Source organism: Psittacula echo (genome assembly GCF_963264785.1).
Source record: "Psittacula echo genome assembly, chromosome: 3".
Classification (NCBI taxonomy): domain Eukaryota; kingdom Metazoa; phylum Chordata; class Aves; order Psittaciformes; family Psittacidae; genus Psittacula; species Psittacula echo.
In genome coordinates this window covers 73,545,686-73,572,474 of record NC_137736.1, presented here as the reverse complement: position 1 = coordinate 73,572,474, position 26,789 = coordinate 73,545,686, and the positions used below count along the sequence as shown (strand labels likewise).

Here is a 26,789-nt window from a genome sequence, read left to right as displayed (position 1 = left end):
ACTAACTTTGGCAGTCATTGCTGAACTCTTACACAGCATATAATGGTTTTTACTGTTTGTGACTTATTTTGTTGGCTTTTTATTGGCTTATTTTACTGACTGCCCTCTTCTGCATGGGGAACAGATGTCTATCTATTAATAATTCACATACATACTGCAGAGGCTTACAACTTTTTAATAAGATAAGAGATTGTTCTTGTTTGCTCTTATTTCTCTCTTATGGAAACCATTCTAATTCTTTTCTGCCTCTCTGTATTAGATCTGTTGTGTGGCATTTCTTTGAGTTCACTCTGATGTCAGAAATTTTAGAGATTTACTGTGTGTGGTAGTATAAAGGAGGCCACACGATGAACTCCATAATGGTGTATGTGCATCCCGTTATTCCCCAGTCCTTTATTTTTGTTTGCTTAGATCAGGTTTTAAACTGCAACTGCACTTTCAGTTTCATTGAGGCATTCATATGGCAACTGAAGTCCCTTTTCTTGCTTGATAACTGTGAATTTATAATCTTTAATGGGCTTTAAAAAGCTTTTAAGTTTTCACTCCAAGGAGCCTTCAGTACTGTCAGAAAGAATTAGGGAGTAGGAATGTCTTGCCCATTTCAATGTCATTTGTCCTGATAGTTGCTTTTTGTAGATAGTTAAGATGAATATGAATTCTGGTATAGTGTGCCTATACTTATATTTTCCTAATTCATTTCTAGACAGTGACTCTCCTAAATACATTGCTATGAGTTTATTGTTGACTTCCATTGTATGCCCCGTGTATAGGGTAAGTGATCCAAATTCAAGAAAGAGGAAGCATGAAATTTCTGACAAAATAGAGATCCACATCTGATAATGAAGAAATTATGTCATAAAACCTAAAAATCCTGAAGTTGTTTGAGTTTTAATTCAGTAAAGTTGTTGCTTAGAATCGAGACTTTCTCTCCCTCCCACATGTATTCCTTGTTCCTTTACAGATATGCAAATTGCTGTAGGGGGTGGTAGGGAGGATCAGAAGCGACAGGAACAGAAGTTTGCGCATCCATATGTGGTAATAAGAAACCACAGACTTATTTTATCAAAGTGACTCTGAACTTACTTTGTATTCAGTAGTCTTGAACATTCATCTCTTGAGTTCTGTCTAGGGATTTTGCTTGTCTTAAGTAGGATTTTGAGTACCAGAAATAGAATACAGTGTTTATTTTAAAAAAGAGCAAAAATAATGAATCCAATCCAGTATCAGCCATGATAGGAAGAGCCACGATATAATTCTCATGCCTTGTTTTAGATGTCTGGTTGCGCTTTTTTCCCCACTTACTTATCTAAAGATATTTGGAAATGTTCTTCCTCAAAATCCATATCCTGGAAGAGTAAGGCAAAGTATTTGTTAGGGGTTCATTAAAGATTGTTTACAAAGAGCTGACAAGAACCAGCCAGGAAGGGACATAATATTGCTGCTTCCTTGATCAAAAGGGCTTTTAGTTGATGCAAGTAAAATAATGTTCAGATATTCTTTCTGATGTTTGAAAATGCCTGCACATGGTTTGGTTTTTCTGGAAGTCTGTTTTTATGTTAAATGCATTTCTTAATATTTGGAGTTATTCTACTCTTCTGAAAGTCTAATTTATTCAATTGCATGCCCATTAGATCCTGGGTTGTACGTGTACCTTAAAGTGTTTCTCAACAGATGAGGCTTTAGTTATGTTTCAGAGATAGCAATCAAAGTAACTAATCTTGTCTTTACATCCATATTGGAACCTAATATGGATTGATTAAATTGAGAAGCTGCTGTAAAATATTTTTATCTTATTAACTGTGCTGTTCACTTGGATGTGAAATACATGCAGTGCTCATCAAAACTAAATGGTAGTGTGAACCTAAATAGAAATATGTTAGTTAATATGTTAGTTATGGCTGTCCCATCCCTGGCAGTGACTAGGGCCGGTTGGATGGGGCTTTGAGCAACCTGGTCTAGTGAAAGGTGTCCCTGCCTGTGACAGAGGGGTTAGAACTAGATGAGCTTTAAGGTCCCTTCCAACCCAAACCAGTCTATGATTTTATATTAAGGTATAAATGTACACATGCTTTTTATAGGTGAATGAAACCAAGTCAACATTTATTACTTTTACAGAAAAAATTAGCAACTAGAGAAGTGCATTTCTAGCCATCTTATTAGGGTCAGTCGTGTATCAATCCTCCCACTTAAATCCGTCTTCTCTTTTTTGTCTTATATTAAACTGCATAAATTTTTGAAAGGAACATTAGACTTAAGAAAACATTCTCCTCTGCTCCTATGTTTTGTACTTAGTAATCCTTTTACTGTCTAAAGTATTTTTTCTTCTATGATACCTACAACACTCTTGCTAATACTACACCAAGAACTTTGCATTTTTCCTCTATTTGTTCATGAAGTTGCTTTTATTTCATCTTTCATAAAGGTCTCCTTAAAACTACCCTATGAGAATTCCACTGTTTCTCATCAGACATATGCTTTCATACTGCTGTGTATGTGTGCGCTGTGTGTGTAGGGATTGTCATGTCCACCTCAAGATACTAATTCGTAATAGGAAAGTGCATAAAGTTTTCCTGCCTCTTCAGCTCCCAGTGAGATCCTTAATTATGAAGGTGCTAGGCAATGAGTGGAACCAGTTGAACAAAATAAAGTACAAGAAGTCTTGTCCTGAAGAGGAAGATGCTATGGGCAAAACACGGTTACCACTTCTGAAATTTGTGGTTTCATGTGTGTCAGACACTGGTGCAACTTCAGAAGTTTATTTGAAGTCCTGTACTGCTTTTTAATACCTCGTTTAAGCTTTCTAGAACAGGTTTTAGTTAGGTTAGCTTCTAGCATAGGTTTTAAGAATTTTAAATGTAATTTTAGAGTAGTTAGTTAAAAAGAATATTATAAATAAATTTTAGATATAGTTTTATTCCCTTTGGCTTTCTGTAGAGTGAACAGTACAAGCATTTTAATACAATATCAAGGATGTGGATGTAAACTCATTATGAAGGCTTGCTTTATGAAGCAAATTAGCCTGTCACGGAGTAGTGATGGTGATGTTCTGCTTAGTGACTGTTTGTCAGAGTATATATATACTGCTATTGCAGGAAGGTGGTAAATGCCTTTAATATGGGTCTGGGCATTATATGTACTGGTGCTTTTAATATTTACAGCTGAAAGGGAAATGCAAGTAATTCTGAACAAGCTCTGTGCTCTTCATTTTGTGCAGAGTATGAACACAATAGAGTAATGAAAGGTTTCAGTTTAGTGATTTGAATACTGTAGGTAAAGTAATTGCAGTCAGCTAGCATGGGATGAAAGTTAGTTGGGAGGTATGTAGACTAATGGAGAGGTATTGTGATTTTTGTGGGGCAACAATGCTGTGTTGAAACAGTATTTGTTAATTAGCATGTGGGTTTGAGGAGGAAAAATCTGCCTGTTTTTAAGATGGAGAGTTTTTCTTTCATTTGTACTAGTTGCCTAAATGAGAGCTCATTATTCAGGTTTAACAGCTAGTAATTGCATTGATGGCTCTGACTGTTACTGAATCAGCACTAGAACACTTAAAGTTATTTATACAGATTTACTGTGTTAGTAACTTTTCCACGAATAACTATGCCATTTAAAACAGCCTATTAAGGATCTTCATTTATATCATCAATAGTGAGGGGGCTCCCTTTTCCTTTTACTGATCTTTTAAGTACTTTTCTTCATTTATACCAGTGTCTGCTTCATTTGTCACTGTTGAATAGTAAAATGATCTAGTTTTAGTAAAGTGGCTTTTATAACAGCTTGTGCATAAATATTTTGGTGGCTAATGGTTTTTGAGGACATGAGAATATTTTAAATTCACTGATAGGAATGAGCTAATAGCTCTCTGCTCTTGGTAAGTTAATACTTTATTGATATTTTGTAAAGTTTTAAGAAGTGATTTTATTGAAAAATATTAAACTCTTATGTAGCTTTTTATCATTTAGTTGCAAAGCCCAAATGCCTTCCAAATATTAACTACTTGAATATTCATTAATAGTCATCAAAAACTCATCTTGGTAAGAACATATCGACTGATCTAGTGAAGTGTTCACTGGTTTTCATCCCAGTGATTGCTCTACATAGTAAAATAGCTGTATTCACTTTAACAAATCCATGTAATCTTCAAAGCAGCATTAAGTAATTTATAAACATGACAGTAAGAGTGCTGATTGCTGGTTTTTCAGTCTGGCCTGGGAATACTGGAAGACAATAAAAAGTGCTGGACTGATATTTAAAATCTGTTCATGCTGATGGTACCTGTATGAAAGTTGTCCTTGCCTCCTTTACATGCGCAAGAATTTCGGGGAGTGAATATAATCACTGTAGGCAGTGTTAGCCAGGGTCTGGGACTGTCTGGAAGCATCTTGTGGTTTTCTTTATGAAGTGAGTATTCAGTGAGCCGTTGTGCATTATTTTTCTTAACCTAGCAACCTTGCTTTGATGTCTCAGACCTGATTTTCTGTGAAAGGTGGTACAACCCTTTGCGATGCTGCCTGCAGCAAGATTGTCATCTTGTATGCCTGAACTTGGTTGGGATGGGTTTCCTTGCATTTGTAACATACAGCTGTCTGTAGGGAGCGTGAAGTAGTCAAGGGGAGATAAAAATGCAGAACCAAGGAAGGAAGATGACAAAGCTGGATGATTGTGGACATTTAAAATTTGCTCACCAACAGGGAAGGGCTCGTTGGAAATGTGACGCTTCAGGGCTGCCTTGGATGCAGCTATCACGAGATGGTCGAATTGGAGATCCTCGGGACAGTGAGAAGAGTGTGCAGCAAGCTCACTGCCCTGGACTTCAAGAGAGCAGACTTTGGCCTCCTCAGGAATCTTCTTAGTAAGGTTCCATGGGATATAGCCCTAGAGGGCAGGAGGGCCCAAGACTCTTAGTTGTTATTCAAGGATCACCTGCTACAAGCTCAGGAGTGTTGCATCCCAACTGGAAGGAAGTGCAGCAGAAGGGCCAGGAGACCTCCTTGGATGGATAAGGAGCTGCTCAGGAAAATTCAAAGGAAAAAAGAGGCTTATAGAAGGTGGAAGCAGGGACAGACAGGGAAGAATACAGGGATGCTGTCCGGGAAGCTAGGGACCAGGTTAGGAAAGCTAAGGCCCAGTTAGAATTGAACTTGGCTAGGGATGTGAAGGATAACAGGAAGGGATTCTATAGGTACTTAGTGAGTAAAAGACAGACTAGAGACAATGTAGGCCCCCTCCAGAAGCTATCAGGAGAACTGGCTACCCGGGATTTGGAGAAGGCTGAGGTTCTTAATGACTTCTTTGCCTCGGTCTTCACTGGCAAAGGCTTTGACTGCACCACCCAAGTCTTGGAAGGCGGATGCAGGGACTGTGAGAATGAAGACCCTAGGCCCACTGTAGGAGAGGACCTGGTTCGAGACCATCTTAAAAACCTGAACGTACACAAGTCCATGGGACCTGACGAAATCCATCCGCGGGTCCTGAAGGAGCTGGTGAATGAAGTTGCTAAGCCACTGGCCATCATATTTGAAAAATCATGGCAGTCAGGTGAAGTTCCCGATGACTGGAAAAAGGGAAATATAACCCTGATTTTCAAGAAGGGGAAAATGGATGACCTGGGGAATTACAGACCAGTCAGTCTCACCTCTGTGCTTGGCAAAATCTTGGAGCAGATTCTCCTGGAAGGCATGCTAAGGCACATGAAAAACAAGGAGGTGGTTGGTGACAGCCAGCATGGCTTCACGAAGGGGAAATCCTGCCTGACCAATTTGGTGGCCTTCTATGATGGGGCTACGAAACTGATGGACAGGGGCAGAGCAGTTGACGTCATCTACCTGGACTTGTGCAAAGCATTCGACACTGTCCCACACGACATCCTTGTCTCTAAATTGGAGAGACATCAATTTGATGGGTGGACCACTCGGTGGATAAAGAACTGGCTGGATGGCCGCACGCAAAGAGTTGTGGTCAATGGCTCAATGTCCGGCTGGAGACCAGTAACGAGTGATGTCCCTCAGGGATCAGTGTTGGGACCGGTCTTGTTCAACATCTTTGTCGGTGACATGGACAGTGGGATTGAGTGCGCCCTCAGCAAGTTTGCCGATGACACCAAGCTGTGTGGTTTGGTTGATACGCCGGAGGGAAGGGATGCCATCCAGAGGGACCTCGACACGCTTGTGAGGTGGGCTGATGCCAACCTTATGAAGTTTAACCATGCCAAGTGCAAGGTCTTACATCTGGGTCAGAGCAATCCCAGGCACAGCTACAGGTTGGGCAGAGAAGAGATTCAGAGCAGCCCTGGGGAGAAGGACTTGGGGGTGTTGGTCGATGAGAAAATGAACATGAGCTGGCTTCAGTGTGTGCTCGCAGCCCAGAAAGCCAACCGTATCCTGGGCTGCATCACAAGGAGCGTGACCAGCAGGTCAAAGGAGGTGATCCTGCCCCTCTACTCTGCTCTCGTGAGACCTCACTTGGAGTATTGTGTGCAGTTCTGGTGTCCTCAACATAAAAAGGACATGGAACTGTTGGAACAAGTCCAGAGGAGGGCCACGAGGATGATCAGGGGAGTGGAGCACCTTCCGTATGGAGACAGGCTGAGAAAGTTGGGGCTGTTCAGCCTGGAGAAGAGAAGGCTGCGTGGAGACCTCATAGCAGCCTTCCAGTATCTGAAGGGGGCCCACAAGAATGCTGGGGATGGATTATTCATCAGGGACTGTAGTGACAGGACAAGGGGTAACGGGTTCAAACTTAAACAGGGGAAGTTTAGATTGGATATAAGGAAGAAATTCTTTACTGTGAGGGTGGTGAGGCACTGGAATGGGTTGCCCAAGGAGGTTGTGAATGCTCCATTGTTGGTGGTGTTCAAGGCCAGGTTGGATGAGGCCTTGGGTGGCATGGTTTAGTGTGGGGTGTCCCTGCCCATGGCAGATGGTTTGGAACTAGTTGATCTTAAGGTCCTTTCCAACCCTAACTATTCTATGGTTCTATGATTCTATGAAATAAACACCAAGTAATTGAGAAACTGAGGGAATGAGACTGATAGTTTTCCATGGCATGCTTTGAGAGAATTGATTTTAATCCTAAAAGCATGGGGCAGCACAAGGGTCTTGTCAATGCCTGATCTGTGTGGATCATTCTTGGTGAGGCTGCTACTCTTAACCACAAGATGGTGCAGTAGAATGAATTGCAATTTCTGTGTAGTCTTGCTTCCAAGTCACTAAAGCAGGAATATTTAGCTGTTTGTGGTGGAGGAAAAATATTCAAATGAAAGTTTGTAAAGATGAAGTCTAAAGGTAGCAATACCTCATTTTTAGAAACTGTTCTGGGTCGTGCTTAGTGCAGAGATGCTTTTTCCTTTAAAAAAATGATAAAATAGAATAGCAAAATTACTAAACTAAATAGTGGATTGTTGTTTAAGCATTGAATGTTATTGGTATTGATCTCTGTTCCTTTTATAGATGCAATGTGTTTAAAGGAATTTTTAAAAATGGTTTCTCCTTGATTAACTTGGAAGTGATTGTGGCACTGAAAGTTTTTTCTTCAGGATTCCATATATCCAACTCTTCTGATCCAAGCTGACATATGGGGGTGCCCTCTTGCAGTACCACCCAAGGACAAATGTATCTTTCTGGCATGGTAACGCATGATCACAGTGATGTCTCCTCCTTTAGTCTTCAGTAGCTTTACTGCTAGGGTAATGTTGAGATGTATCCCTCTTTCTTCCCTTTCTCTTTTGTATCCTAAAAAGATGTTAGCCAGGTTGACACCAAAGCAAAGCATCAGATCCCTCAATGCTTCTGGTCTTAGACACTGTTTCAACTCCTTTACAAATAGCCACAGAAAGCTGCATGTTCTGTCTTAATGCATTTTCTTTATAAGACCTTGTGTCTGTCTTGGGCCTTCTCAGTGAAGACAGGGAAGTTCAGAGATAGCTGTCAGCACCTTTATTTTCTTGTAGTCCACAAGAAGAGATTCCAACTCTAACCTGGATGTGTCATTTTGGGTGGGGGGAAATACTGTTCATCTGAGGTTTTAGCCAGCCAGTGTCGCACAGCTCATGGCAACTATGTCTGTCCTTGACATTGAGCAGAGATTAAGAGCTCTTGCCTCCATTCTGCGGGCTACCACTCCAGCACTGCAGACTGGCACCTTCTCTGCATCAGAGCCAGGCGAAGTTTTGTGTGAAATGTCTATCCTCAGAACACTTAGAAGCCTCTTGTAAGAGTGGTTCATAGAGATGGTACAGTCTTCAGGTCAGCTTCTACACGACTTGTTTTCCTCCAGCTGGATTTGCAAGCACCACTAGCTGAGTGCTGGGGCGATGGTGATATCCTAAATTCTCTGTATCAGCAATGGTGTTGTTACCACTAGCAGAACCTAATATTTAGTTGTTCCTTTTTGCAGGATAAGTCTCTCTAAGAAAAGTACCAAGAAATATCCTTAATGCATAGAAAACATCAGTTGTCTCAAAGTACTCTTGTTTTGCAGCTAAGATAAACCACAACTTCTATTATAATTGAGATTGAGACTGAGAATCCAGTTGTTGACAGGTATAGCTATCTTTGCTAATGAGACTCTTGGAAATCCTTGTATCTATCATTATTATAACAATACCATAGGTAACTTCATCTGGTACTATCTGCAATGCTTTGGGGCTGTTGCATAAAGCTTCATCTGTTGTTTTTATTTGTAGTTCCCTATCTGATGGCAAGAGTGAGTATGAGCAGATGTCTGAAGAGTGGATACAAGTGTACAGAGCACTTTGTCATTTGATAAGACTGCTTATGTTCTTGCACATGAGGCAGTCTCTTTGGCTCTTGTACTAGTGGTTAGTGACCTTGAAGCATTAAGACTTATTTGAGTGCCTTGCAGGATCTGTCCACATTGGAACAACTTGTGAGGGAAGAGAGATATGTGACTCCTAATATTCCTTATCCATTAAGCAAGATTTTATGGCAGTCTTAGATATTCAGCCTTTTGGGCAAAAATTGAAGAAAATTAAATTTTTTTTATTAATTAAAGAGTGGAAAAAAAAGATCATATAAGCAATTTCAGAGGCTTCCAGTGCCTCTCTGGCATTTGTATTTGTGCTAAACGTGAAAAATGTCAAGTCAAAACAGGTTTTCTAGTGAATGCAAAAGAGAGAGTACTCACCACTATAAAGCAGTGCCATTGAAATTTATTTGACTTGCTCCTGTTGAAATCCTCATAGAGGTTTTCAAACCTAAGTGGAGCTGTCAGATATAGTATCTGCTAGAAAGAAGCTTTGTAGCTGAAGGATACTTTAAGTTCTGCACCAGGTGGATGACCTGTCTCTTTTCATGCAGTATTTCTGCAAATATGAATTATCGATACACACCACACTACTTACATGTCTTTTTTATCTTGTGATAAATATAACAGTGTGTGTTTGTTTTGTTTCTTATGCCCCACATCCTGATTGCTCTACGTTGTTTTTTCTTTTTTTGGTTGCTAAAGTTTCTTAGAATACGCAGTTGTGGTGAAAATGGGGCAATTTTACTATGTTTGTACATTTCTGCTTAAAAGTGACATTTTTATGGTGTTCTCATGGTTCTTTTATAGATGTAGTTTTATTTAAGGCTAACAATGCTACTAATTACATAGTTTCATCAAGGAAATAGGTATAGAATTTGCCCTAGAATGATACCAGAATATGCCATTATGTTGTGACCAGAGAAGGGTATTTTATGGTCACATCCAGCTGGATTTACTGTTCTTTTTTCCCTGTCTCTGCTCTTCATGTGGCTGTTCTCATTACAATATAAAGTATGTATTTTTCTATGGTATGCAGTCTTTTAATATTTTTGTGTGTGTATAATTGAGTTATCTGGATCTGACAGAAGCGTGCCTGCCTGAAGTTATTTTCTTCTGTTGTCATGCCCATGGTACATCTACTTCTAGACTGTCTTAGTTGATGTGTCAGCCTGAAAGATGTTAGAACCATGGTGACTGATCCCCAGCTCGTGGTCTACAACATGAAAGTAGTCTGGTCTAATGTCAAGATTGTTTCTGTGGGGTAAATACCTAGTGGAGAATACCCTGATTTTTGACAGGTAGATATCAAGAACAGAATATTTTTCTATACTCCGGAGGGAACTTTGGTGTGGATCTGAAGAAAATACAATAAACCGTTTCTCTCCGCTCTCTTGCAAAAGGGAACCCCTGAGGGGATGGGTAATTGGATATAAGAAACATCAGGAATTATTTTCAGTGCACACTTCATTTTAGCAGGCCAAACTTGATAAAAAAAGAGAAGACAGTTTCCCAAGGGCCAGGGTTTGGGTATTTGTGTGGCATGATTCTTGAAACTCCTTTGAAACTTGCTGCAGGTGGGAAGTGCTTGTCCCTTTCAGGCTCTGCTTCTGGAAATGTTTCCAAGAAGATGCGTTTTGAGAGAAGGAAGGAACCTTAGAGTTAGGTTGCTGAGTGTCTCACAGCAGGTTGGCAGATCATTGTTGATTCCAGAAGCAATGTGTAGTCCTGTGGTGTCTGAGGGAGGAAGCTCTGTGTTGTGGTTTAAGCCCAGGCCGTAAACTAGAACCATGCAGTCTACTTCCCCCCCCACCTTTTTCCCCCCTGGAGGGGGGGGGGAGGGACGGGGAGGCGAATCGGAAGAATGTAACTCCCATGGGCTGAGATAAGAACAGTTGAGTAAGTAAGGTATAACACAAACCACTGCTGCTACCACCAATAATAATAATGATAAGAGAAATAACAAGGGAAGAGAATACAACTGCTCACGACCTGTCGACCGATACCTCGCCCCCACCCAGCAGCGAACTAGCCCTTCCGAGTTACTCCCAGCTACATCTTGGTCATGACGTGCTGTGGTATGGAATACCTCTTTGGTCAGTTTGGGTCAGGTGTCCTGTCTCTGCTTCCTCCTGGCTTCCCCTCCTCCCTGGCAGAGCATGAGACTCACAAAGTCCTTGGTCAGGGTAAACATTCTGACCAGCAGCCAAAAACATCGGCTTTATCAGTGCTGTTCCCGGACCGAAAGTCAAAACCACAGCACTGCACCAGCTACTAAGAAGGAGAAAAAATGACCTGCTGCTGCTGAACCCAGGATGCCCTGTTACCTCAGAAGTGGGCTCAAGCTTGTGTTGGAGTGCCACAAACTTGTAGTAACAGAACTGCACAGAGTCTCACTGGGGCTTCTGATTACCTGCTTGACTTTGTCGTAACTGCCCTTACCAGTGCTTGAGCTGCAAGCTGATGCTCTACAGTCTTACCTGTCATGGAAGAGCTCAGTAAGAAAGCAGCTCCCTCACTGTAGGAGACTTGTGTTTTAATAGTAAGGGTAGCTGCAAGTCTGCATAAATTGGTAAGTGCAATAAATTGGTTTAGGGCTACAGAGGACTCAGTAGAAAAATGAGGAAAATGTAAGACTGCTTTGACTTCAGAGCAGATGACTAGTGTGTTATTCTATCTGCAACCATTGCTAAATAGAAAACAAGCCTGTATTTGCCAGCCATGTGCCATGTATCAAAGACTTCCACAGCATAAGAAAGCACTGTGTAAACGTATGGTGTCTTTTAGCCTTAACAAGATATCTTGTAATTAGATTTATGTAAATGCATGGTGTCTTTTAGCCTTACAGGACATACTGTAATTAGATTTATGTAAATGCATGGTGTCTTTTAGCCTTAACAGGACATTCTGTAATTAGATTTATGTAAAAGAGAAGAAACACAGGTTTTGTCTTTTGCTGTTTGAGCAAGGTTTTCTAAACAAACGTGACTCTCTGCCCTAAGTACTTTGCTGCCACCAGACTAATTAATCATTTCCATGCTGGAAAGGGATCATCAAGGAATGACCTATAGCTTTGAAACTTCCTGGAGCTACTATTTGTGTATGTTGCTGAATAATTAAAACTTAAAATCAGCATTTTCTTTCAGTTGCTGAGTTGTGTGGCTTTGATCAAACTCTGTGAATGCAAGCTGAGTGACTTGCAAAGTTAATAATGTACTACTGCGACTTTATTGCGACATCTGTACTTGTCTTACTGTAACTAGAGAGGTGCCAACACATTAACTCAATACGCTTTCTACCTGAAATATCAGCTTAATTAGGATCATTTATCAAAATGACACTTGTTTCATAAGGCCAAATCAAATTGATTACTGTTGTTTCTGCTGCACTTGTGCCAGCATTAAGAGCAGTACTTTCAGAAACAAAGGTGTGTAAATAAATGTTTTGAGTTGCATGAAAAGGTACTGCTAGAGGAAACCCAAACATTTTTAAAGTATTGAAATGTGTAAAAGAAAATACAAAAATTAACCAGTGCAGTTGCTTAGATACTCTCTGTGCTCATCTTATCTGACTAATTTGTCCTCATACAATGGGAAAAAGCAGGGAAATATTGTCACTGTTTTTGAGGCGAGGACTTGAGAATTAGAGAGACCAAGGCTCAGACTTCCAAAAGTGTTTGGTCACCTTAATGGCTTTTGAAGAGACTTAAGAGTTAAATATTGATTTATCTTCTGAGGTTCTGGATTAAAGTGACCAAAAGACCAGAAGATCAACTGAAGTCAAACTATTTCACGTTTTGGGCAAGTACTACTCAAATGATAAACCCATTTAAGATTCAAACAGCTGAAATACTGATTTATGTTACAACAGAGTACTTTTCTGGTGCATGAATGAAGGCTATTCTTAGTAGCCATGTTTCTTTAAAATGAAATCTGTTTGGATCCTCTTCTAGATGTGCTACTGTCATGTGCTGTGTGCACAAAACCCTTAGAATAGTATTGTATGAACACCCATCACCTGACTGACATGTCTCTAGGCTTGCATGTTTGAAGTTATGAAGGTGAAGTGACCCTATCAGCCCTCCAGTTCCCTTGGTAAGTCAGAATTCCAACTTTAAAAAGTGGGTAGGATCAGCTGGGGGAATCCAAGTAATTAAATAAAACCCCAGCTAACAGAGGAAGCAGAGCATTGCTGTTCTGAAAAAGGTCATGTTTCCTGTTTAAAGATGAGGAGCTTGGTGGTGGGAAGGAGTCTGTTTCAGAGGTGTGATTAAGTCTCCTGACATTTACTTACCAAATTTTGGTGAAGGTATGAAAAGAAACATTAGATGCCATCCACATGACCTCTGTTAAGTTATTGATATGGGATATTCACAAGGTAAACATGGGAAGAATGGCTTAGAGGAATGTAAGTCAAGCCCAAATTGGTTTGCATACTGCATCCAGCACAGTTTTCAGCATTCCACTTTCTCAGGGAATTACTGTGCAGTCCTGAGTCTCATCTATCTGAAGACAGCAGTAGTTAGTGTGTTAATGATATGAATGTATGTGATAGAGTTGAGAGCACCTGCTGGGATGCTGAAGGGATTGGGTCAGCATTTCGAGGGAGCTTTGGTAGTTTGGAGAAGTAGCCTGAAGTAAATGAGGGAGAGGCTGAGTTCAGGGTTGGTTCTCCACTACTCCTTGCCTAGGATGAAAACGTGAACTTCATAGATAAAACATGGGAATAACCCATTTACTTTTCAGTTCTGAAGAAAAAGGTATGAAGCTGTAGCTGATCACAAGCTGAATGTCATTCAGTGATGTCTTTTGATGAAAGATGAGTTTTATTGGGCTGTATGAAGAAGAGCATGCAGGCGTGCTGCACATGAAGTGAAGTTTCTGCTCTTTTCATCATTGGTAAACCCTCTGCATTATTCTGTCCCATTTTGGGCACTATATTTTAGGAGAGATAGGCACGAAGTAAAGAGAATGCAAAAGAGAGGAGTAAGAACACTCAGGGTCTGGAGTATGTGACTTCCAAAAGAAATGAAGGGTAAAGATAATTTATCCTTACAGATATTCATATAAATACAGACATTTTTATATTTATACCTATTTTTACACTTTTTCCTCTAAGTATTTTTTTCTATGCTTACCGGATGAATATCTCATTTCAAGAGCTCACAGAGCTGATGTGGGTGACATACAGTGTTTCTTTTCATACTTGAGCCAAAATTTGGGAAGCAAGAGTCAGGACATTCAAGTCCCACCTCTGAAATGTGAGCTCCTTATCTTTAAAGAGGAAACATTACCTTATTCAGGAAAATGTGTAAAGTATGTGACTTCCAAAGGAGAGCTGAAGAGTAGAGATAGTCTATCTTAACCTATGAAAATACAACTGAAAAGCAATGTGGTAATAATACTGCAGCATAGAGAGGAAAGAACTCCATTTGTGTCTAATAGAGCTGGCAAGAAGTAGCAACAGTAAATTGCAATAAAAATTTTCTCTTACTCTCTTGAGGATTGGCAGACCCTTAACAGCAATACAAGTGAACCACTGGGATGCTTTGCCCAGAGATTTGTTTCCAGTATCTGAGGTCTTCAGGAACAAAACAGAGAACACATTTGTTACGATCAATAGCTTAAGTTCCCTCCTAAATCTGTTTGTCTGATCTTTTATTTCTATTTGACCTTTATGACTAAGCTACTGCTTTTAGGGGCCTACATAGAGTCACTTTGGAAGAAACACTAAACCATGCATAAATAAGATCCTAGTGACCGAAAGCAAATGAAGTAAGTGTGAGCCTTATTTTCAAGATGTCTTTTATTAAGTGTTTAAATAGTTTTGACGATTTATTTGTTCTATTTCAGCGGAGAGTCAAATATAATGAGTGAGCGTGTTAGATTTGCATGTTGGTTTTGTACTTTCCCTTCCATGTAAAGAAACTTCCCAATATATTATTTCTCTTGAAGTAATGAGTAAAACCAAGCACCAAAAACTCTTTGGTGTTCAGTTTTTGTTTTATGTTGGTGACATTGCAATACGCCAGCATTATTTTTCATACTAGAAGAAGAGAAAATTGTTGCTGCATTGTTTTTGCAGCTGAAATTGAAAATATGCTTTGTTCTGGCCTATTTATTTTTAATTCTTTCTCTTCAGTTCTTTTTGCCTCTAGCAAAATACCACTTCACCCTAGAAAAGTATTAAACCAAGCAATATCCATGGTGCTTATTTGGCCTATTCCACCAATGCATGAATCTGTATCAAAGCTGTCACAACAGACTTTTACTGTTGCTCTCACATCACTTAGTGACTTGCCCTGCTGATGCGCTTTCTGCACTGATGTCTTGTTTACCATTTCTTTTTGCCTTATTGCAGAGGAACTTAGCCCTTTGTATTGCTTTTCATGCGTCCAGCGGCTGAAGTGTCCCCCATATCAAATTCTCGTGTGTGTCTGAGGAGGACAGTGAAGCTGGTGAAGGGTCTGGAGCATGAGTCTGATGAGAAGCAGGTGAGGGAACTGGGATTGTTGAGCCTGAAGAAAAGGAAACTGATGGGAGACCTTATCGCTCTATACAACTACCTGAAAGGAGGTTGTAGTGTTTTGGGTATTGGTCTCTTCTCCCAGGTAAGAAGTGATGGGATGAGAGGAAATGGCCCCAAGTTGCGCCAGGGGAGGTTTAGATTAGATACTAGGAAAAATTTCTTTATTTCTTTCTTCACTGAAAGGGTAGTCAGGCATTTGAACAGGCTGCCCAGGGAAGTGGTTAAGTCATCATCCCTGGAGATACTTAAAAGGTGTGTGATGTGAGGCTTGGGGACACGGTTTAGTGATGGACTTGGCAGTGTTAGATTAACAGTTGGACTCAATGGTCTTTTGGATGGACTTTTCCAACCTAAATGATTTGATGCCTCTGGACCCACTGAGGTGTTCGACGGTGTGAGAATTAGGACTCTGACCCCTATTTCTTGAGCAACAAGTGTTGGGGTTTTGAAGAGATGACCAGTCTGACTGCCTGCAACTGCCTTGATTTGAAACTTTTCATTGGTTGTATAAGCCTGGAAAAAGCTGAGGATGGGACACATTCACTCTGCAGCAGTGGAATATTCCAGAATGCAAATGCATCAGCATCAGAGATGTAAAATGCTTGATTGAACAGTGACTGCAACATGGGCAATATGCTATTTTTAAGATTAATGTTCATGTCTAGGCAGCTGTCATCACATCATGGGGCTAGAATTAGAGGACTTGAAAAAGCTTGCAAGTCCCTTTCAAAGGTATTTGCTTAATGGATAAACAACATAGAAACTGCAAGTAAGAACTAAGCTTCAGTCATGTCACAGCATTAACCCTCTGTTTATCTAAAAGCCATTAAACTTGCTAGAACAGATAGTATCAATTTGCAGTTCAGTTGTGTTTTCTGTGTCAACTCTCTTCTAGTCATCTGGTTTCCAGAACATGAATGCATGTGAAGTGAATTTTCAATGGCATGGATTAGTGCAAAGTACTTGAGGAATTTTGTATCTTCCTTCTGGTTCTGATACTGTGGGGAGGAAATGATCTGATAAAAATGCATGGTCCTGAAGGCATTCACTTCCTCAGATTTTAAGATCTTTATTTTGGATGACTTTTGAGGGGGGTGATATCCAGATGTTGCTGAAAGAGGATATTGTTAAATTGTGTTGGCAGACTGTTTTATCAAGATGGAATAGAGTATCTTTTGACATTTTGTTCATTAACGGTTAAACCAAAAAAAAAAAAAAAAAAACCAAAACATTTTCTTTCTTTCCAAAACCACTTTTAAACAAAAGCCACTTGGAGGATGATCTCTAAGACTAAGACTACCTGATACATTAACTAGCTTGTAATTTGTCATCCTTCATGATCAGATCATGGTGGATGGATCAAATCTGGAAGGATGACTGATCCTTACAGATCAGTCCTGCCTCTTTGGTCAACCTTTTTCCATCTTAAGTGTCACATGGAGTATTTTGTAGAAGTTTAAGAATAGAAATGGAATTCTTCATATTAAAAGGTGTAGCTAAGGGGTAGGGTTAACTTTGCTTTTGTATATAGGTAGTATGTTAGTGCAACTTCTTTGCTGCTGACAAAAATGTACTGGAAATCCATCTGGGGAAAAAAGGCAGTTGCTTGTTTCATTGGTTCCTTACAAAAAGGCACTTTGGCTTTTGCTTTCAGATGCCAAGTGTTCCACATTATTTGCAGTCCATGGGCTGCAGAGCAAGGAGAAAAAATTCTGAAAAGTAGCAGTGAAAACAGGTGATTTATCATGAGCAATCCCCCCAAAGTTGTGGTCACTGCTTGGCGGGAAATTTATGCTGTTGAAATGGTTCTGTCAACTAAGATGTGTTAGCATAAGCCCTTTTCAGAGAGGTTTTAATGTTTGCAATAGAATACTTTGATCTGTTCAGTAGATCTCTTTAGTTCACTTAACTGTATACAGCAGTGTATGAAAGGACTGCTTTTCCTGTTTGTAGGAACAATTAGCTATTGCATGCAAGTTGCAGAAGATGAAATAATGTGACATGAAATGTTCACTTGATACTGGATTTTGGGGTTTGGCTCAGAAAATACCTTTTAAAGACTTTAAGACAGTCCATTTATTTAGGACAGAGATGTCTGAATGGCTTTGTCACTGAGTTTGTCACCAGTAAAGGTAATTTATTTATTTTTAATGCACACAGTTGAAGTCCCTGCTGAACTTTGCAGTGTTATCAGCTTGCTTATAATTCTTGGAAGTGAATGCCAGAACTTACTATGTATACTAGATGCACTAGCGCTGTTCAGATCAGGGGTTTTGTAGAACTGTTTCCAAACTGTGCAGCGTTAGAGGATGTCTTCACTCCTGAAGTGTTGCCATTAGTCTTTTACCTAGGATTGTTGCTTTTAATACTCTGAAATACACTGCACTCAAGTAGCATGTAAAATCTGGAGTCTTTAGTCTTCTAATCTATAAAATACAGTTAATGATATGGCAGGAGACATAACAATCTTATGAAAAACCTACTTTCATCCTGGGCACTGTTTGGACATGTTTCTCCTTAAAGTGTTTGGGAAGTGACACCTGCATCCTATTAGCTAGTTAGCCTTATTTTGCCATGAAAAACTTTGAGCAGCTAACTAGTAGCTTTGTTTGATATTTCAACCACACTTAATAATGAAAACATGTTTCCTTTGAAATTTCCTGAGTCCATTATAGGAATTTGCAAACACATATTTGTTCATTGTTCTTAATGCCTGAATCTTTCCTTTTCTCCTTTTATGTTTGTGTGGTACTGCTGAATTCCGTGTTTCCACCCTTGCTGTAAGATGTCATGCATACATAGGGCAGCAATCTTCATTGCCAAGATTATGAATTTAAGGAGAGAGACCCTAGCTTGTCGAAATAAACACTGCCCGCTAACACCTGAGTTAACAAGAACGTCAACACATCACTAGATCTTTATTTTCTTGCTGAGTCCTGATACACATCTATAATGTATATTTACCTTTTTTTACAAGCTAGCATTATAGGTTGATCCCCAGTGTTGCGAAGGTAGTGGAGGACAGGTAGGAGTACATATATGAGATTAAAAAAAGTTTAAATTTGCATGACAGAGATGCTGCTTTGTATGGGAGGTGGGGTGAAATAGCGATCACTTTATTTTGATAAAAATTTAACCAGTTTAATCATATCAAGAACATTCTGTCACAGAAAATCTGGTGGCATGTGTTTACTGTAATCTCCCACAAAAAGCAGTCATTGCTATCATAACTAAAACCATCATGTCTGAAATGATAGAGAGTAGGATAATTCACTTCCTGCAAATGTAATTGCTGTACTAAAAATTCAAAGTGAAATTCATGTAGTAGGAAAGTATCTATGATGACATTCATTATGGCTGTGAAAGAAAATTCATTGGGAATTTATGCAGAAGATACTTATGTGATGTTATTGAAACAGTAAGAGAAAAGCTAGGCTTTGAATGGACTCTAATCTGGAAATGACTCAGAAACCCTGGTCCTGTTCTTTTAAACCTATCTACAGTATGTGTTTCACTAGAAGAAATTGGATTGGAAACACAAGGAAATCTTTGCTCTTAACAATTTAAGAATGAAAAGGTGTCAAGCTAGCTTGAAGAAAGGTGAGCAGTATGTGCTGTTTGCTGTTTTGTCCCTTAAACATAACTATCCAGGGCTTTGGGTTTGCTCAGAGATGTACTAGTATCTTTCAGTGGGTACACAGTCAGTGACCTCAAAATCAACTTTGAATGTGGTATGTTGGTTTGTTTGGGTTTTTTTTGTTTGTGTGTATGTGTGTTTTGGTTTTGGTTTGTTTTTTTTTCAATAAGGGTGAGGGAGGCAAATAAACCATTAAGACAATTTATTGCCACTTGTAAAAAGAAGTAAAGTTGCAAAGCAACACACATTTTTAAGAGGCAGTGGAATTGTCTTGTATCTCTAAAATTTTCTGGTGGCACTGGAAGAATCTATTGAGGATTAACTTTGGGAATGAGTTGCCTAAGCCTCTGTATCTAATAAGGCAGCACTATATAAAATATATATATATATATAAACAAACAAAAAAAGCCCCAAATCCCCCAAAACTCCCAAACAAAAAATGGGACCTTTAAATTCTGACTTTTCCTTAGCCTTGGCTGTATTTGCTCATAAAATTACAATTACTTGTTACTTTGAGTAGTTAATTTGTTCCTTAACATAAATTATTAGTTAGGTGTTTAGTACAGAAACTTTTTGAAAGTGCATTTGCTGCTGCTGAAGGATGTTGCTGTTCTGCCAAAAGCTGACCCTTTGTGTTTCCCAATGCCTCATTCTTGTCACCTGCTGGAGATGCAAGTTAATGGCTGAATGTGCATTGTGTGTTGATAGCCTTTTGAAAGGGTAATCATATGAAGTCCCCATAATTCAAGGGGAATTGAATTGGTCAGTGGCGTGCTATACCACTTAGACACACATCAGTGTACTTGGCTGGATGGGACCCACCAGCAGCCCTGGCTAATCGGGGAGGTCCCAGCTGACTTCAAGTTGGCAAATGTGATGCCCATTTACAAGAAGGGCTGGAAGGAGGATCCAGGGAACTCCAGGCTTGTCAGTCTGACCTCAGTGCTGGGGAAGGTTATGGAGCAGATCATCTTGAGTGCCATCACAGGACATGTAGAGGACAACCAGGTGATCAGTCACAGTCAGCATGGGTTTATGAGAGGTAGGTGCTGCTTGACTGACCTGGTCTCCTTCTATGACAAGGTGACCAATTTAGTGAATGAGGGAAAGGCTATGGATGTTGTCTACCTGAACTTTAGTAAAGCCTTTGACACTGTTTCCCACCGCATTCTTCTGGAGAAACTGGCTGCTCGTGTCTTGGACAGGTAAAAAACTGTTTGGGTGGCCTGTCCCAAAGAGTGATGGTGAACAAAGTTAAATCCAGTTGACGAAAGGGTTGTCAAGCACTGGAACAGGCTGCCCAGGGAAGTGATGGAGTCACCATCCTGAGAGATGTTTAAAAGACGTGTGACGTGGTGCTTAGGGACACGGTTTAGTGGCGGACTTCACAGTGTTGAGTTAACTATTGGACGTGATCTTAAGTGTCTTTTCCAACCTAAATGGTTCTATGATTCTATATCTGGAAAGAAAGGAGAGGCCAAGAGGGAGCAGGGGAAAATCCATAATTTGGTACAGCAACGACAAACTAATATTAGATTGTGAGAACATTAACTGCAGAGTGGTTACCATTTCATGGAGCTGCTCTGAATTTCCTCTGTAGATGAACTTGGAGGTTAAGCTGCTGTGCAGTTTAGGTGATGCAAGGAGTCCATCTCTTTCCTTTGGGAGATAGCTGTGAGGAAGTTCAGCTTTGGGACTGGCTGAATGGCCTGATTTCCTTCTGTTAGTCTGAAGAAAACTTCAGGTCTTTGTAGGTGTGCTTGACACTGGTTTTGTTATGCATAATGTGGATGCTTTGGAAAAAAACACCTCATGTTTTCCTTTTCCTTGCAAGTCAAGGCAGGAGTGAAAGGAACTCTTGACAGGTGTGAACTATAGCCTGAACACCAAGGAGGTTTTGTTATCCTTAATCTTCTCTCTTGTTAGTGTGGTTCTCAATTTGTACTTTTTGTTAGGGTATGGTACAGAATTTAACCAGATCAGCTTCAGGAGTTACATTTCACTAGATATTAGGTTTTTTGGGGAGATAATTTTGACTAAAAGCTAAATCCTGTTATCTGTTGTTTGATGTCTTGGTAATTGCTTCTTGTTTCAAGTACTCAATGTCCGTTTGATGGCTATGAACAGCATAACGATGTAGTCAGGGTTTGCTTTAGAGGAAACACATCTTTTTCCCCAAAATGGAGCCTAAGACTACTTAATGATTCATTAATTTTTGTGTACAGTTTCGAGATTTACTTTCCTACCTGGATATTTCTTCTGTATTTTTAACTTGCGAGAGGAGCGTGTTTGTGCATAAATGCATACCAGATACAGAAAATCAGAACACTGAGCAGAGGCTATTGTCTTTCTGTTAAATTGTGGTGGTCTCTCTTAGAACATTTCTTACTAAGAGAAACAGAGAATGAGGTAGAAATGTAGTTATTAAATGGAATATATTCCATTCTTTTTGATTGCAAAAAGGGCTGCAGGTTATCCTTTCTCCCTTAATATCTGGATACTGGAGTAGTGATAGCTGTTGAAAATACACAGCAATTGTAAGGAGTTCCAGCTACTTAACCAGTCAGTGTTTCAAAAGGAATTTCTATGAAGGTGATGATATTTGAATTTAGGATTTCATCCATTTAGCAATAAACAAATCCTAATGATTAGTCACAGAAATCAGTTTTACGCTAGGTACAAGTGAATTTTTAACTCTTTCTGAAAGATGAATGAGCTCTTATTTATAGGGACGTCATTCTTAAGTGTCCTGGTTTACATCTTTCATCAAGGAGCAAAGTGGCTTCGGGTTTGTCTTCTTTCCTGCTTCCCGGACCCAGAAGCGGGTGAGTTACAAAGTTTCTGTCTCGCCTGTCTTGCCGAACATGGAACAGTTTCACACAGCTCAGAGGTTTGCACAGTTAGGTAGCAGTTGCTGCTAGCTGAACTCAGAAGACAGAATTATTCTGGATAATGATAAGGGATTGCTGTGCATCTCCCTAGGGAATGCTTTGCATCTGTCGGAGCTTTTTTTTTCCCCTTCAGTCTGGGCCGTTGGAGAAATACCAGCACTTTAGTTTGGATACCAGCTGGAAAATAGAGCTCAGTGAGGGCAAACTTTTTCTGGGGAAATAAATAAATAAATGTGCAAATACTAAAGTTTATTTTAGTAACAAGTTCGATCTCCTACCTTGGCTCAAATTTTAGACTGATGATGGAAGCATTGTGAACGTTGCACCTTTCCCTCTCCCCTCTTCCTTCCAACAGCTCTTCTTTCCGGTGTACTCAGTTTCCACAGTCTGCTATACTCAGGTTTTGTGTTGAAAGTTATTGAATACTTGGGGCAGTTCTGAGGGGAAAAAGGCCACTGCTGGCAAGGAGCGTAGAGTTTAAGCTGATACATGGAGTGGTGTGCCAGTGTGATCAGAACATGCAAGCGTACAAGTGTATCTTAGTATGACTGTTGCCCCTGCTTTATTATAGCTCAGGTGTATGTATTTTCCCTGAGAGCTATGTTTGAAGAGATATTAAAGATGCAGAGAGCTCAAGAGGTGTTAATATGTATTCCTGGGCATGCCCAATGTGATCTTACCTTGTGGCCCTGATCACAGAGGAGATGCCTTAGGCATACCATAGTGATTCTAAAGGCCAGTTTTTAAGTTTTGTAGGTCTGAAAGTGAGCCTTATGTTGTACAGATATTTCAGGGTACATGCAAATAGTTTAGTCCAGAGTGCAGAACGCAGAATTTTGTCCAGATCAGTGCAACAAGAGATTTTCCATCTTATGAAACAAAGTATAGTGCCTTTCTACATCTTATTGCAGCCTTTGCTGACAGTTCAAGTAGTACTTCTGCAGTACAGGCAGTTTTGCTTCAGAGCTTCCTCTTTCCTTTTAGAACTCTCTTCATATTGGCATTGGAAACAGATGTGGTATTCCAGGGAATAGTGTAGATGTCTGCGAGGTAAAGGAGCAGGTATTAACAAATGGTTATTTCTTATCTGTACTTTCTGAAATACTTTAACTGAAAGTGCTAGTTCTAGTTGGATTTGGCTTCTGGAGAGTGCATCTGTATGTGTTTAAGAAGCTGTGTGGTACCTACTCACAGTCTGTGCCTTGGAGAAACTGTCATGGGAATCCTCCATGGCAATCAACCATGTCTCCCATTTGTGCTCCCATGATATGGGCAGAAGAGAAGGAAGATGACTGGGGCTTTCTGGGAGTGTTGAAAGGTTTGATAAAGCAGATTAAACTTTGTCTGAGGCATATTAGTATTGCACCATAAAGCTTCATTTAACCTTTTTTTCAGATGTTTGCTTGACACTTACAGGTACCCATTATAGAAAACATCAGTTTCTGAAACTGATGACTTTTGCAGTGGGTGATTTAAAAGTTTGGTTTTGAGGAAGGCGAACGTCAACAGCTCAGAAACCTTTGGTTTATTTTTCCATTTGGACTATAAAAAAAGGGAAGTTTGTGTTTTGTTGTGCTCTTCACCATGGCCCCTGGAATTCTTCCAGAGTGAAATATATGAAAATGAAGTAGCAAAGAGATTGCAAAGTAGTAAAGACTTCCCTTACCTTTGTTTCAGCAGCCTTTTGTGTTTACCTTAGTAAAGAAGATGTCTATGTGCATACAAACGATATCACATGGTAGTGCTTATTTCTTACAGGAGTGAAGGCTTACCTACCTCTTAAAATAAGTTTGGTGACAGGAAAGTCTTCTGAATGTAGTACTTAAGCAGTAATGAAGTACAGCTCACTATTGACTGTCTTTTCAAACTCTCATGAGCTACTCTTCTATTTAAATGGTTCCCTTTTCCCTTCTTCCTTCTTCCACATTTGTTTGGGTGAGGGTGTGTGTGAGTAAATATTCTCTATCCTTCCTATGATGAGGATAGCAGCAACTGTCTCCCACGTTTTGGTCAGCAACCACAGGGCACACTAACTTGTTTTTAATTATTACGGAAAAGGTTTGTTTCGTGTATGATAAATGCCTTGCTGTTCTAGGAATACAGGTAAGAAAAGAGATCTCTGAGGTTGGTTTTTTCTCTTACTTTGAGGGAGAACCTTAGAGTCCTGGTTCCTTTTTAATAGTGCATGCAGCATGCTTGCATTACAATATATACAGAATCTTAACATGTGATAAGAGCTAGTCACCACTCAAACAACACATAGTTTTTTGTATAACTTCTCCTTTTAAAGGGAAAGATGTACAGAGATTTTGAGCTTGCCTTTTCTGGTGTAATTTGAATTCACTGAAAAATAATGATGAAACTCCAAAAAGTGGGTTTGGATTCTCCTGTTTTATTTTACAGCATGATAATTCCCAAAGTTACAATAAATACTGTCCATCTGTGCCTTTGTTTTAGAAACATCAGTGCTTTTAACCTTTCTGTTTCTTCCAGGTACTGAAAAACAACTGCTTAAACTAAAATATGCAGCAACTTGATGTGTTTGAAGACTCTGTCAACTTTGCTTGAAGCATGTCAGTGAGCTTGAAAATTAGTGGAAGTAGTTATTGGTCAGTATTTTTGTATTTTTATTTTCTGTGGGGAGCCAGATTATAGCACTTTGAAAGTAAATGCAGAAGGTGTCTATATTTGATACGCACAAAAATCTGTGGTTCGGGTTCTTTTATAACCTGGCAAAATCCAGAAGGAAGAGAGGACCCTTAGAATGTATGAAGAAATAAGATAATAGCTTAGGAATAGTTGAGGACAATTTAGACTGAGTAAGTGGAGGTTGTTAAAGGAGGTCTTCTCTTCCAAAAATTGCTTGTTTGAATTAAATTCAGTTCAATTCTGAAGTGGATATAAGGCACACTTTTTAAATAATCAAGATATTATTATAAAATGACCTATTCTCCTGGATCTGTGTCATCCTGTATTAGGTTTGTGTCGTGAGGTTTTGGTAGCTGGAGGGGCTGCAGGGGTGGTTTCTGAGAGAAGCTGCTAGAAGCTTCCCCTGTATCCAACAGAGCCAGTGCCAGCCGGCTCTAAGGCGGACCTGCTGCTTGTCATGGCTGAGCCCATCAGTGACAGTGGTAGTGTCTCTGAGATCCTGTATTTAAGAAGGGTAGGGGGTAAGCTACTGTGCAACGGCAGCTGCATCTGAAGGAGAGGAGTGAGAATGTGAAACAGCCCTGCAGACACCAAGGTCAGTGCAGAAGGAGGACAGGAGGTTCTCCAGGCGCTGGAGGAGAGATTCCCCTGCAGCCTGTGGTGCAGCCCATGGTGGGGCAGGCTGTGCCCCTGCAGCCCGTGGAGGTCCATGGTGGAGCAGATCTTCACCTACAGCCCATGGAGGACCCCACAGTGGAGCAGGGGGATGCCTGAAGGAGGCTGTGACCCCATGGGAACCCCATGCTGGAGCAGGCTCCTGGTAGGACCTAGGACCTCATGCAGAGATGAGCCCATGCTGGAGCAGGTTTGCTGGCAGGACTTGTGACCCTGAGGGGGACCCGCACTAGAGCAGGGGTAGAGTGTGAGAAATCTTTCCCTGAGGAGGAAGGAGCATCAGAAACAGCATGACAAACTAACCACAACCCCCATTCTGCATCCCCCTGCACCACTGGGGGAAGGAGATAGAGGAATCAGGAGTGAAGTTGAGGCTGGGAATCAAGGAGGGGTGGGCAGAAGGTGTTTTCAGACTTGGTTTTATTTCTCATTATCCTACTCTGATTTGGTTAATAATAAAATAAACTGATTTCCCCAAGTTGAGTCTCTTTTGCCCATGGTGATGCCCATGAGCGATCTCTCCCTGTCCTTATCCCAGCCCACGAGCCTTTTGTTATATTTTCTTCCGCTGTCCAGCTGAGGAGGGGAATGATAAGACCGGCTTTGGTGGGCACCTGGTGTCCAGTAAGGATGAGCCTACCTCACATCCTTAGCATTCTTTTCTCTTTCTTGACTGTTTTCTAGGATGAAAGTTGAATATTGTTTGCTGTGTTAGGTTAATTTTCAGGAACAAAATGTTGAAAGGTGCTTTTAAGAGAAGTTTGTCAAATTTTGCTATTGTCTTTGGCTGTGAAAGCGTATTCATTTTATCGGCAAGATAAACATTCTGAAGTTCCTCCTCAGCTCATCTAGCCTTGCGTACGTAAAGCTCATCATGGGCAAGGGTGAATTGCGTTAGTTGTAGCTTCCTGTTGAAGTATTTGCAGCACGTCAGCAAAAAGCTGTCAGGATAGTAGGAGATGAGTAAACTGGATGAGTGAGAGGGGTGATAATGCTTTCATAGCTATGCACATTCATAGGTATAAAGAAAAATCCCCACATAAATAGCATTGGTTAAAATCCTAAAATCTTAAAATCGGGTCCTAGAAGGAAACTCTATGTGGAACCAGCAAAGCTTAGAAAGCAGATGGAGGACAGTTTAGTTAAAAGAAGGATGCTTTGCTATATTAGTTAAATACAGTTTCCAGGTTTGAGGGAGAATCTTCTAGAGGTCATACCTCCATTTATTGTGTTGTCAGCAGTGTCATCCCTATAACAGCTTTTTGATAATTTCTGTTTTAGCAACATAGGTATTTACTCCAACTTGGAATTTATATGGGAGCTTTCCCTGCCTCAACACATAATTGCTCTAGATCTTTCCTAAATAGGACTGAATGAGTTTCCCTTGTGGTTTTAATACTGTATTTCCATCTCTTTATGATCTACACAAGAATGCTTGGTTTTTCTGGACCTAAAGTGTAGGCAGAAATAGCAAAGCTCAAGGTAAAGTTTAATAAAGTTGCCTTTGCTTTTTGCTAACCTTTTAGTTATCTAATTTATGACTGGATAAGCTGTCAACCTGAACATCTTGTAATGGTCGAGCCATTAGTTCAGGGTACTGTTCTGTGTACTACTGTTACAGCGCAGAAACATTTAGTAACTTGAAA

At 40.1% G+C, this 26,789-nt stretch overlaps 1 protein-coding gene across 1 annotated transcript in view; it reads left to right on the top strand.

Moving 5' to 3' along the window:
* Window positions 1–26,789, top strand: part of HS6ST3 (heparan sulfate 6-O-sulfotransferase 3) — a gene marked incomplete at both ends in the record, with an annotated part of 297,766 nt that overhangs the window by 31,291 nt on the left and 239,686 nt on the right. The window lies entirely within an intron of this gene.